The 14,738-nt window shown below is 41.7% G+C and overlaps 1 protein-coding gene across 1 annotated transcript in view; it reads left to right on the top strand.

Moving 5' to 3' along the window:
- DOCK5 (dedicator of cytokinesis 5) overlaps nucleotides 1-14,738 on the top strand; it is a gene marked incomplete in the record, with an annotated part of 3,482,443 nt that overhangs the window by 1,756,223 nt on the left and 1,711,482 nt on the right.

The raw sequence follows: 14,738 nt of genomic DNA, 5'->3' as shown, positions 1-14,738 counted from the left end.
TGGTACCCAGAAAGAACAAGGCCTGGAGGCCGATACTGGACCTATCTATTCTGAACACTTTCCTGGATATTCCAAAATTCAAAATGTTGACTTTGCAGCAGCTTCTGCCCATGCTGGGCAATAATGCTTGGCTTGTGACTTTAGACCTAAAAGAGGCATGCCTACATGTTCCAATCAGACAACCATGCAGAAGATACCCAAGATTCAAGGCAGGTTCAGTGCGTTACCAATTATCTGCACTGCCCTTTGTATTATCTGTTGTGCCCAGGGTCTTTACAAAGTGCCTGGCACCAGTAATTGCATTCTGCAGACAAAGAGGAGTACAAATATATCCTAACTTGGATGACTGTCTCATTCAAGCAGAGAACAAGGACATTCTTCTTCAACATCTGGCGTTCGTGACAAGACTTCTAACATGCCTAGGGTACACAGTCAACCAAAAGAAATCAAAACTAGTACCCTCACAAGAGATTACATACCTGGGTGCAAGCTTGAATACAACTACCCATATGGCTTATCTCACACCAGACAAACAAAGGCAACTGACTACCTATTTCAGAATGTTGATAACAAACACCCAGTTATCTGCAAGAAAAATTCTGCAGGCTTTGGGCTACATGGCACCCTGCATCCTACTAATTCCATATGCAAGACTGCATATGAAGAAACTTCAATGGTACCTAAAACATGTTTGGACTCAGCATTGCCACAGTCTGAAAACAGTCATTACTCTCATTCCCTGCCTGCAACAGGAGTTTCGATGGTGGGCAAAGGCTTGTCACCAGAACAATGTACAGCCATTCACATTACCTCCAGCCAGGCAGACACTAACAACGGATGCATCAAACTATGCCTGGGGAGCCCACATGGCAGGAAGATGCATTCAGGGCACGTGGACCTCAAACCAAATGCATCTACATATCAATCAAAAAGAGATGTTAGCTGTTCATAATGCCCTGACAACCTTCAAGGACCTACTTCATCCGGGACAACTAATGATAAAGACAGACAACACCATGGTCATGTGGTATATAAACAAGCAGGGGGACTCACATTCTTACGCCCTTTGCAGACTAGCCATAACCTTGTGGGACACAGCTTTGACTTACCAAGTACATCTGCAGGCACAATTCCTGCCAGGAAAGGAAAATACTCTGGCAGACTAACTAAGCAGAAACCTCATGGATCCCCACAAGTAGAAGCTGGATCCACAAGTCTTCAGCATGATAACAAAGAAATGTGGATGCCCAGACATAGATTTATTTGCCTCCCCTCTCAATTACCAACTAAAAAGATTCTGTACAAGGACTTATCACAGACAAGCATGGAAAGTGGACGCCGTATCTTTCAGCTGGAAAAACCTGTCAGTATATGCCTTTCCTCCACTGCCTCTCCTCCCCAAAGTGCTCCTAAAGGTCAGACAGGAGAAGCCAAAGATGATACTGATTGCTCCAGACTGGCCACGCCAGTACTGGTATCCAATACTAAGGAACTTATCTCTATATCCAGCTTGGACATTACCTCAAATACCTCGACTACTGTCCCAGCAAAACAATCAGATCATGCACAGCCAGCTCAGGACATTAAACTTGGCAGCATGGCGGATAATTTAGTCATACAAAAAACACCTCTCAGTAAAGCTGTGATGGATGTCATTCTGGAAGCCAGAAGGCCTAGTACTAGAAAGTCTTATGCTGGAAAATGGAAGAGATTCTGCGCCTGGAACCAGGCACAAGGAACTGATGCAGCGGTACCAAATATTCCTCAGATTTTGCAGTACTTAACTGAGATGCTGGACAAAGGCCTATCTTTTTCATCAATTAAAATTCATGCCTCTGCCATTTCGGCTCATTACAATACAGAGCCACCACTTTTTTCTCAGCCTTTATTAAGGTAGTACCTCAGAGGAGCCAAAAATTTAAGGCCCCCAAGGAGACTACCAATACCTGCATGGGACCTCCACTATGTCTTGGAAAAGCACACCCTACCTCCTTTTGAGCCAGCGGCTACTGCTGACATGAAGTTTTTATCTTGGAAAACAGCGCTGCTCTTAGCAATTACTTCAGCAAGACGAGTTTCAGAGCTACAGGCGCTCATGGCTGTGGAACCTTTAATCATTTTTCATCCAGACAGGGTCTCCCTGAGGACAAACCCAACATTTATGCCTAAATTAGTGTACAGTGTGGTGCTTAACCAAGCCATCCATCTTCCTACTTTTTACCCAATTCCACAGAACAAGGAGGAGAGGATTCTACATTGTTTGGACATACACAGACAGCTTAGATTCTACTTGGACAGAACCAAAGCTTTCAGGAAGACAGAGCAATTACTAGTGGCATATGCTGCAGGATCACAAGGAAAGCCTTTCTCAAAGCAGACTATTTCTAAATGCTTAGGACACTGCATTCATTTCTGCTACTTACACCTTGGCAAGCCAGTGCCTAAGGGAATTAGGCCTCATTCCACCAGAACTGCAGCCACCTCAGCAGCCTTTCTCAGGAGAATACCAACCAGAGACATTTTAGAGGCAGCTACTTGGAGTTCAGTGCACACCTTACAAATCATTATCATCTGTTACTCTCCTCTAAATCCAGGGCAGGCTTTGCCACTGCAGTTCTGCAGGGCCTCATAGCCGCTACTACTGCTGTCTAGTTCCAGCCTCCCAACCATAGCTTTAGGACTCTACCCAAATGTAATGACTGCTGCAGTGAAACACAAAGAACATAGTACAGTTGTGTACACTTACCATAAATGTAGATGTTAGAGTGTATTCACTGTTGCAGTCCAGGTTACCCACCCGCCTTCCCCCTTTTTTCTTTTGGATCTTATCTTCCCTTCTCTGATTTATACTACCTATGTGGTGTATTTGCTTATAGATGAAGGTAAAATTTATATTGGTGTATTTATATAAAGTTTTGCTACCCTTTTTGGGAGCACCTGACATCTGGGGCAAGAAAAACTGAAGAAAATGGCATTGGCTACTTCTTTTATACCCCTGACGATCTGACGTCAGGATAACAAAACATTTGCCTACATAATTATGTAACCCCACCCACTCCAGTAGAATTGTGGGATACCACATTTCAAAAGCAAACTGAAGAACACAATCAAAATGTGGCCCCAGACCCTGTAGTGAATGGTAACCATTTTTATCGAAATGTGTAGCAATGATGTTCACTGGGAAGGAAGAAGATGATGAACCTTAGGATTTTGTTTTTGGTGACTTGCAATATCTGGATTTTGTGGTAAAAGTAGGGCATTTAATGGTAGGCGATATTCTAATCTTGGCAAAAGAATAATATAGTTTGCTAGGACCTCCAAAAGTCATTCTCCATGGTCTACTGATCAGTGGCGTAGCTTGAGTTTGTGCCGCCCGGGTCTTTCTTTGAGTTTGCCGCCCTTCTCCCCTCACAAAGTCATGGTTGAATGGGGCCCCTGTCCACAGTACTCCCCCTTGCACCCATTCCAGTGTCCCATTACTTGGCTGTTTTGTCCCATTTACCATAAACACTAATATGCATATTGCTTTATTTCTACAATGATTATATGGATTTCATTTAAAACTTTTGTTTTACATTTTATAGCACAAACACTAAAGACATCTGCTAAACCAAGAATACAGTCTCACAATGAAAACTTGACTTAGAATTAAAACTTCTCTGCCCTTGAAACTCACATTCATTGAAACAGTGTTGAAACCCACATTAAAAAAAAAATGAAACTGGCCATTGGCGGTTAAAGATTACCTTTGGGCTGTTTTCAAATCATAGGCCCCTTGCACATGAAACGTTTTGAACATGTTTTCCAGTAAATAATGAAACAAAATGCATGAACCAATAATGACAAAACTACCCAGTTCAGAACATTTCCATCATAAAAATGTACTCTGACTAATACAGTCCACCAGTATCGGTAAATATGCACAATCTCTGCAAAAGTAGAGTCATCTAAATAATTCCACATTAAAGAGATCTGTAACTAATGAAGAGGTTGCTGCTAGCAAACAACTTTATATTTCATTATTTCATCTGCAAATAAAGTGCCCGTTGCCCTTGAGGAATAAATTGCCTATGTTACATTAAAAAAATGATAAGCTACTAATGTTGCAATAGGGAATGGATGGCAAACTGATAACAGGTTCATAGTTACTAGGTTTCTCTGCCAAAGTGGACATTCTCAGGACTGCAACATCCACCACCTTTAAAAGTACAACACAGTAAGGTATCAGCAATCCATCTACATACTGTGGGAGTAGAACCCACAGCCTTCTGCATCAAAAGCAAGTATTCTACCTGTTATGCTACTAACACAAGCAGACTTGGCATAAGCAGTACTAAACTTCTCTCCCACTGAAGAACTATGCAGCACAAGAAATCTGGAAAACAATCCAAACTTTAATGGGGGTGGTCAAAGGCCCAGAAAACAGGTATATATTTTAAACATTGCATGTGTAATCTTGGAAAGTTGCTAGAATAAGATGTTTTCTGTTACCATACCTTTCCTGACAGATAGAATACTGAAACTTAAATGGCTGTCATTATTTAGTGAATTAATTTCTCACTGATTTGCTAGAAAACCACAAATTTTAAGAAGACAGACCAAAAGTTCTATGAGTCAAACATTGAACCACAACTGGCGGTATAGGTAGGGAATTCAGGCTCTTGCTCTTTGTACCTAGGGTACAGGGTTTGAGCCCGAGTACCAGAGCACACACTTCAAATGGAGTCACACCTCTAAATATGGAGCTGCTTCAATATCAGTTCTTACACACCTTCAATGGAGCTGCTTTAGAGAAATGGGAGCTGCTTCCATATGAATAGAGAAACAGAGCACACACACACCAAAAGAGCTACACACACAGCAAATATTTGTCTGTTGATTCAATATAGATAGAGGAAAAAGAGCACACACTTCAACAGAGCTGTTTCAATACACACACACACACACACACACACACACACACACACACACACACACCTTCAAACTGAGCAATCATATGGAGACAGACACACCCCTAAATCTCTGGTCTGCTTAAAATAGATGTGGCTACTGCTAACATACACATATACAATAAGCTGGTTTCTGCTGTTAGTGGCTGCTGATAACATGCAGATAAAATAAGCTGGGCCTGTAGCAACACAGTTTCTCTATTTGATTGCATACAGTTCTTTTTTTTTTCTTACCTGGAGGCCCTGACTTGCAGCATGTAGTTGGTTGCTGCTGCTATATTTCCTCCAAACAGTTCAAAATAACAGTCCAATGAAGCTGATGTCATTTATGCACGCCTACTCTAGGTTGGTGATGCGTGATGATGCCAGCCATAAATTTAAAGTTGTAATACGAAAAATAAATAAAATCTGGAATTAAAGGGGCCACTGGGAATTCATAGAACCCCATTATTTTGCCCTCAAAACTGGTAAATACGGAGGAATTTGGTATGGTTGAGGGGTATGGCGTGCAGTGGGAGTGTAGGGTGTGTAAAAGTAGGTTTGTTGTTTTTTTTTCATGTTAGTGTGACCTCGGAGTTGGTGTATATCAGTAGCGGGGGTGTATTGAGATGAAGGGGGGACTTGCCTCCCCCCCTGCAAAAATGTATGTACTAGTATTTGTTTTTTTTCTATGTTGTGTACGTTGGTGTTGAAATTTCATGTTTCTGGATGTTCGGTATTCTGGTCTCACAATACTGATATTTGAAATTTCAGTATTTTGAGAGATAGACGTGGACTCGTATATGGATTCACTTTACATGCTCGAAATTCTGAAATATTGAATTTCAGAAACTCAAGCCCATAAAGTAAAAATCCTAAAAGATCGAAAACCCAGAAGTGCGAAATTCAAAATCACGACTTCTATACTACCCAGACACATACACACACCTTCCTCCCCACACATAAACACACAACCCTGTCCTACATACAAGCAGGGAGGCAAGCCCCCCTACACCCCCACACCACCCTCCTTAAATATGCTAACTCCAAGGTCGCACTACATACACAAACGCATGAAACACCACCACCAAGCTGCATTCCCCTCGCGCACACATCACAGTAACAAAACACACTAACACACACACACTACATCCCCTACCCAAAACCCGTAAAATATAAATACTTAACTGAATCCATGAACACAGAGCAACACCAGAACAGCTAAATCAACATCTCCAAAATGCGAGATTTTGAATTTCATGCTTCTGGGTTTTTGATCTTTTAGGATTTCTACTTTATGGGCTCGAGATTCTGAAATTCTGTATTTCTGAATTTCGAGCATGTAAAGTGAATCCTATATATACACACACACACACACACACACACACACACACACACACACACACACACACACATACTAACATATATATATATATATATATATGGGTCTACTTCATTTGATCGAAAGACCATTTGACCTCGATCCATTTGATCGAAAACCAGTATTCAAGGCAAATACCGGATTTGTCCCCCTCCCCAATGTCATGCGACCCTGGAGTTGGTATATACAGTCAGGGGGTGTGGGGGGCGCAGGCCCCACCTATATTCATTTAAAATCTGTACTTTTGTGTTCCTTTCTTCTTTTAAAGGAAACTAGGGGGGGCTGTGCCCCCCCCCCCCCCGTAACTATATATACCAACTTTAGGACCGCACGACATTGGGGAAGGGGACAAAACCCAATTTTATGTCTTGAATTCTGTTTTTTGATCAAATGGGTTTAGTTCAAATGGTCTTTCGATCAAATGAAGTAGACCCATATATATATATATTTATGTATGTATATATATATATTTATGTATGTATATATATATATATATATATATATATATAGATATATATATATATATATATATATAGATATATAGATATATATATATATATATATATATAGATATATATATATATATATATATATGTGTGTGTGTGTGTGTGTGTGTATATTGTTAAACTCATCACATGATGCAAGCCCCCCAGTAGAATTCATCTAAAACATTTAAAAATAAAAAAAATTCTGTAAAATCAATTTTAAAGACACATACAGCTATGTAAACATTAAACAATATTTATGTAAAATATCTACATATAAAGTCAATCATATAATCCATCAACATACATACTCAATAAAATTAAAACTTCAGTTGTTTGTACTTCAAAATAGGTTTCAGACTGACTGCAACTTTCAAGCCAGGATTGCCAGCTTCCAACCTCACTATCCAATTATACTCTGCTACTTCCACCTTATTGATAGTATCACCCCCTCCCATACTGTGGTTAACTTTGGTATCACTTTTCTAAATGTATGTTGTGGACCTTTCTCCATGGCATGTTTAGCAAGAAAGTAAGTAATTACCCTTCTACTAATATCAGATGTATATTCAATCACTCTGTCTTTAAACTTTCTACTACATTTACTTCTGTAGAAACTAGAGCATATGGAACATGTTGCTAAATAAACAATATTATCAGTATTACATGTGGCATGGCAACTAAAAAATACATCTCCTGTTGCTATTAGGGTGTCCAAAACTCAGTGCCATTACAGATATACTTAAAACAAACACAGTTCTGACAAGGGAAATTTCTAGTTCTTATACCAGCAGAAGGATTGAGTATAAATTTAGTCTCCTTAAAGCATAAACATCTTTTCAAACTATGGCAATTCCTAAAGGCAAAATTAAGTTTTGCTCCTATATATTTTGTTAATTTGGGTAATGCTTGCAAAATACTCCAGCTATTATTAATAACTATCACTCTGTCAGTTCTATTATTAAAACAAGTAGTATATCTCAACTTAGTATCCTAAGTACCAGTGATATTCTCACTCATTACCTCATCTCCCATAAAAATAGGGTCTAGCTCTCCCCTGTCTATCCTGAATTACTTGTGAAAGCTTAAAGAAATATTATAATTTATTTCACTAAATTTTTCTTTGTCATCTGTAACAAGTTTCTAGGTCTTTATTCAATATACTTACCCTTAAAAACTGGATTTTGACTATGCCTTTAAAGACATCATGAGGGTGCATGCTATGTCCATGCAAGTATCTGCTAGCTTGAATTTCTTTTCTATAGATTCAAGTTTGCAGATGTCCTTCATGGATGCATCTGCAGTCATAACAAGTGGGTTGTCCTGTCGTCAGGCAGCCCTGCAGTCGGCCGGATTCCAAAGTCCGGGTCCGGCTTCGGCTGATGTCGCACTCCACCCGACGTCATCTCTGCTGGTCTTCGGGTATAAAAGCATCAGCCGACGCCATTTTCCTCAGTCTTTCTTGCCGCGTGGCGCCCGAAGCAGAAGCTGTTCGCAAGTGCCGGTCGGTCGGATCCAGAGATTACTTCTACCGAATACTACTTCGAAGACTTCTAAAGCTAAGTACCCCGTTGGGGACTCTTTCTTGCCTCAGCCGATGTCAGAAAAAGTTAACAATTGTTTAACCTGTGGGAAACAAATACCTCATAAAGATTTCCACTCTTACTGTCTGCCTTGTTTAGGCCCAGCCCACGACGTAGCAGCCTGTTCGGCCTGTGCCTCTTTCAACCGACGGCTTAGGCGTCGGTCGGAGTTTGCAGAACAGTTTTCGGTACTGATTTTGCGTACATTATGTCGCTGGTATCTCCGTGTACCCCCGAAAAAAGGAAAGATAAAGACGGGCACTCGCGGTCCGCGGTTTCGGCGAAACCACGGCAAAGCAAACATGAGTGTCTCGGTTTCGGCCGAAACCGAGAAAACTACTCAAAGTACAGCTGAACCTATTCTTACAACTGAGGCCCCTGCTACAATTCTTGAATCGACCTCAGAAATTTTACCCACTACGGTGACTGACTTATCAGATACCATCCCCTTGGATGTCTCTACCCCAGCACGTGGTGCTGCTAGGCCTCCAGCAGCCTTGTCCATTAAGGCCTTCGCCAGGGCTAAAGCAGCCAAGACTACTAAATCAGTGCCTGTTAAACCCCCCTCATCCAGGCCCTCTTCTAGTTCTCAAATGCTTTCTTTGGCAGAAGATTTAATTTCTTTAATTAGAGGATCTCAATCTCACCCAGACAGGGCCTCTCAGCCCCCAGAGAAGAGACCTAGGGCAGAGCCCCCTGAGCCAGTGTCTTCTGATGATTCTGCTCATGAATCAGACATAACTGACCAGCCTGAGGCTCCCTTTTCCAATTTGAAGATTCTGATGCTGAAGAATCCATTCCAGCTGCTTCCCCACCAGAAGAATTCTCCTTTGGAGAAACCCTGCATGCCATGCGAGAACAGTTCCAATGGCAGCAACAGGATTTTTCAGACTCCAGAAAAGACTTAGGACTTTTCTGCACCTACCACAGCACAGGCCCTTAGCTATACCTCCTGTTCTCTCTGTGGTGGATGATGCTTTCAATGATGTTTGCTCCGCTCCAGATTCTTTACCCCAGCCCCTGCCAAACCAGACAGATTTTACAGGGTGCCAGATACTCATCACCACCTTTACAAGGCTCCTCTTGCAGACCCAGAAACTATATCCCAGGGTCCCAAGGCAGTAGCCGCAACCACAGCTAAAACCCTATTCCTTCTGAAAGGGAAGCAAGGTCACTAGACAGATGGGGTAAAAAGGTCTACACTTCAGCTACTCTCTCAGCTAGAGCTTTAAACTGTCAGTTTCACATGATACAATACCAAGAGTTTATGCTTGATCAGTTAACTAAAAAGCTAACTACTGATGAATCTCTTGATAAGAAATATGTATTAGAGATGGTAAATAACATACAACAGGTTAGCAACCATTCCTTAAAATGTGGCTATGATGCACTGGAGGCTTCATTTAGATCAGCCATGACAGGCACAGTGATAAGAAGACATGCATGGCTAAAGGAACAAGCTTTACCGGATCATGTTAAAGCTAAGTTGCTAGATGCTCCTATGGACAAGACAAGTTTGTTTGGTACACCTGCCCAGCAGGTTATGAAGAAAATGGAAGAAAAGGCAAAATCTGTTCAAACTGTTAAAGATTTCCTGCAAGTCCAACCCCCAAGGTTTAGCAGGAACTGGCCTGCCAAAAATTGGTCCTTTCCTGACTCTGCAAAATTTCAAAGGGCCAGGAATAGACGTTCCAGAGGCAGAACCCAATCCAGAGGAGGTGCCTACAGAGGACGACAGTGGCAAGGTAACAACAGAGGCACAGACACACAGCCACTGCCACTACATCAGCACAGCCACAGTGACTTAATCCTAAATCCGCCTACCAGGGAACAAATAGCAGCTCCTCTAGGCGGAAAGTTAACCTTATTTTCAAAGAACTGGCACTACATAACAAAAGACAAGTGGATTTTACAAACCATAGATCAAGGTTACCGGTTTCACTTCCACACTTTACCAGTCAAAAGAGGAATGCCAAATCTACCTCCACATCAAAAAACAGAGGCTCTACGCCAGATAATGGAGTTAGCAAACATGAGAGCTGTGGAAAGAGTGCCAACAGCAGAACAAGGAAAGGGGTTCTACTCCAGACTATTCCTAGTTCCAAGAAAGGAAAAGTTGGAGACCAATTCTCGACCTGTCCACCTTAAATACATACATCATTGTCCCAAAATTCAAAATGCTGACCCTACAGCAACTTCTTCCCATGCTGGGCAAGGAGTCTTGGCTGGTAACTCTAGATCTCAAGGAGGCATACCTGCACGTCCCAATTCGACCAATCTGCAGAAGATACCTCAGATTTCTTGCAGGATCAGAGCACTTTCAATTCTCAGCATTGCCCTTTGGCTTATCTACTGCGCCCAGAGTATTCACAAAATGCCTGGCATCAGTAATCGCCCATTGCAGACTACAGGGGATTCAAATTTACCCATACCTGGGCGGCTGCCTGCTACAAGGGACAACAAAAGCAAGCTGACAACAGATTTACAAAGGGTCATTTACTTGCTACAAGGACTGGGATACACAGTCAATTTACAAAAGTCAAGGCTGATACCATCCCAAACAAGGACATTCTTGGGCGGAATTGGACACAGTACAACAAATGGCATTCCTGACTACAGAAAAACAAAAGAACTTCCTCTTTACTTCTTGGCACTAACAAAACTGAACAAGTTAACAGCAAGAAAATTTCTACAGGCCTTGGGCTTCATGGCATCATGCATAATCTTGGTCCCATTTGCCAGACTACATATGAGGAAACTACAGTGGTACCTAAAGAATTTATGGTCCCAACACAGACACAGTCTAGAAACAGAAATCCCACTAATTCCATGCTTAAAACAGGAGTTCCTATGGTGGGCTCAGGCATGCCAGTCAAACCCAGGCCTGCCCTTCCGCAGATGTCAACCAAGCCAGACCATCACAACAGGCGCTTCAGATCTAGGATGGGGGGCCCACATGCTGGACAAATGCGTGCAAGGATTGTGGACACAGGATCAAATTCACCTGCACATCAATCTAAAAGAAATGCTGGCAGTAAAACTGGCAATCCAAAAGTTCAAACCTTTCCTCAAAGAGGGCCAGTTGATGATAAGGACAGACAACACCACAGTCATGTGGTACATCAACAAACAGGGAGGCACTCATTCATACCCCCTATGCAGAATGACCTTGGAGCTGTGGACCCTGGCACTCAGCTACAACACTCAGTTACAGGCAATATTTGTACCGGGGAAAGACAATACTCTAGCAGACATACTAAGCAGAACCACTTCGGATGCCCACGAATGGAAGCTGCACCGGACATCTTCAAGACCATCTCAAAGAAATGGGAATGCCACAGATAGACCTATTCGCATCACCTCTCAATCACCAGCTCGAAAAATTCTGCACGAGGACATTCCACCCACTAGCATGGAAAGTGGACTCACTCTCCTTCAACTGGAAAGGCCTAACAGCATATGCATTTCCTCCTCTTCCTCTGATACACAAGGTACTACTAAAGATCAAGGAAGAACGTCCAAGGATAATCCTGATAGCCCCAAACTGGCCAAGACAACACTGGTATCCACTACTGAAGAGCATGTCTCGAACAACATGTGGCCAATACCCTGATGCCTTTGATGTTAACTCAGAACAACTACAGCATCATACATCCAAACCTAAAACGCTGCAACTGACTGCATGGAACATCACATAGCAGCAGCTAATCCAGAACTTTCCCAAAGAGTTAAAGACATTATTCTTGAAGCACGCAGACCTTCAACAAGAAAGAACTATGCTGGAAAATGGAAAAGGTTTGTCATTTGGAGTACCGAAAGAGGAAAAGATGTGTCAAACATAGATATGCCTAACATTCTGGAGTATCTGGCGAACTTCTTCATTCAGGCCTGTCCTACTCCTCCATCAAGATACATGCATCAGCTATTTCAGCAGAATACAGCTTTGATCCTCCTGTTTTTCACACCCTTTGCTCAGGCAGTTCCTCAGAGGAATCAAGAATGTAAAACCTCCCAGGAAACCACCATTACCAGCTTGGGACTTAAACTTTGTGCTAGAAAAGTTGACACTAGCACCCTTTGAACCAGCAGCAACAGCAGACCTACAACACCTGTCATGGAAAAATGCTTTCCTACTGGCAATTACTTCAGCAAGGAGGGTTTCAGAACTACAGGCCTTAATGGCAGTGCAACCCTTCCTAATCTTCCACCAAGATAGAGTGTCCTTGAGGACTAATCCTACATTTATGCCTAAGGTGGTATCCAGAGTATCTTTAAACCAGGCAATCCACCTACCTTCCTTCTTTCCCAACCCACAAAACAGAGGGAAAGAATACTGCATACCTTGGATGTACATAGACAGCTACGCTACTACTTGGACAGAACAAAAAATAGCAGAAAGACTGACCAACTTTTGTAGCCTATGCAACTGGAAGGGAAGGAAAAGCTATTTCCAAACAGACAATCTCCAAATGGATAGGAAATTGCATACGATACTGTTACTCCTTCCATGGAAAACCAATTCCACAGAACATAAGACCTCATTCTACAAGGGCAACAGCCACTACCACAGCCTTCTTACGAGGAGTGGCAACCAAAGACATTATTGAGGCGGCTACTTGGACCTCCGTGCATACATTTGCCAAGCATTATAATTTGCCTCTTTATTCCAGATCCCGAGCAGGGTTTGCCACTGCTGTACTGCAAGGGATCTTAAACACACCATAATCTACCTTTACCCTCCTCCCTAGTTGGCTATGGTATTCTACCCACTTGTTATGACTGCAGATGCATCCATGAAGGACATAGTACAGTTTTGTACCTACCATAAATGTAGATGTCCGAACTGGATAGCATCTGCAGTCAGGATTACCCTCCCTCCTTCCCTCTGTGGTACTCCTAGGGTGTTTACCCTCCTAATAGCTAGCTGTTGGGGAGTCTTTATGGTGTATTTGTTTGTATATATGTACATATATGCTTATTGTTGTGTTTACCTCTATCTATTTGGAAACATTGGCATCTATCCAAATTTTACCCTGCAAGAGGGCTACTGGCATCTGGGGCAAGAAACACTGAGGAAAATGGCGTCGGCTGATGCTTTTATACCCGAAGACCAGCAGAGATGACGTCGGGTGGAGTGCGACATCAGCCGAAGCCGGACCCGGACTTTGGAATCCGGCCGACTGCAGGGCTGCCTGACGACAGGACAACCCACTTGTTATGACTGCAGATGCTATCCAGTTCGGACATCTACATTTATGGTAGGTACAAAACTGTACTTTTTTCCTCTTCCTTATAACTTTAATGTCAAGGAAATTAATTTCATCTCTTGAAAATTTGTTTAAATTTTCAGAATTCTCCAGTATTTAAATAATCAACAAATTTAAATAATTGCTTATCCCCTTTCCATAACACAAAAAAAAAATTCATCCACAAAACATTTCATGAACAAAATATTAGTAGTATAGGGACTTTTTGAATCAATAATGTTTACTACCTCCCATTGGTTCAATACTATATTGGCATAAGTATCAGCAATGGAAGCTCCCGTTTGCTCAATTCGTTGCACCCAGGAGTGGCTTTGCACTAAAAAATTTAGTACAGAGCTAATCTGTGTTCTTATCTTCAGACCATCACCGAAACCTTATCTTTCTGCCGAGCTTAAAAGATGTATTTCATAGGTGCCATTATAAATGTGCGTTTATGAATTATATTGACCAGTACTACCATATTTTTAAACTATGTGTATAGCACTTTGTTAGCTTGATTAATGGATTTGCCAAAAGGTACTGTTTTCATCCACAACCAAAGCCATTGGCTGGAATGCAGAATATTAAAACAATTGCCATGGATATTTACATTGAGAAACAGGCATTGTGACTTTTTACAGTCAAACAATAGGTAATACAGAGTTTAAAACAGGTCTACCACCGCAACTACTACAGAGTAAATGGACAGGCTTTATGCATATTGACAGTGGCAGGGTAGAACTTTGAGGAAAATGCATAATTAGTAAGTAAATAAGTAATTTGTGGCATGTAATTAGCCAAATAGCTTAGCATATGTGAAGAGGTACTCTAATGTAGTTCAGTAACATAAGACTTTGTCTTAGCCTGCTATTTTAGTATTTTCTGCAAGCTTGAACAGTGGCAATAGGATTTTTATATGGCAGAGCAGCAAAACTGGCATCCCTGTTCTATAGCTGCAGAGACGCAGCCAAGTAATACTATGCCCTTTGGATCTTTTGTTTTGATAATACCTTTTTGGAGTATACACTATATTTTTCACTTTGCATCATTTTGTGCAGCTTTCCTTCCTACCAAGAACATTATTGAGCATAAATTAGGGACTTTAATATACTTCC

The sequence above is a fragment of the Protopterus annectens genome, chromosome 9.part0, assembly GCF_019279795.1.
Source record: "Protopterus annectens isolate FY-2018-M chromosome 9.part0, PAN1.0, whole genome shotgun sequence".
Taxonomy (NCBI): Eukaryota; Metazoa; Chordata; order Ceratodontiformes; family Protopteridae; genus Protopterus; species Protopterus annectens.
This window is presented reverse-complemented; position numbering and strand designations above follow the sequence as displayed.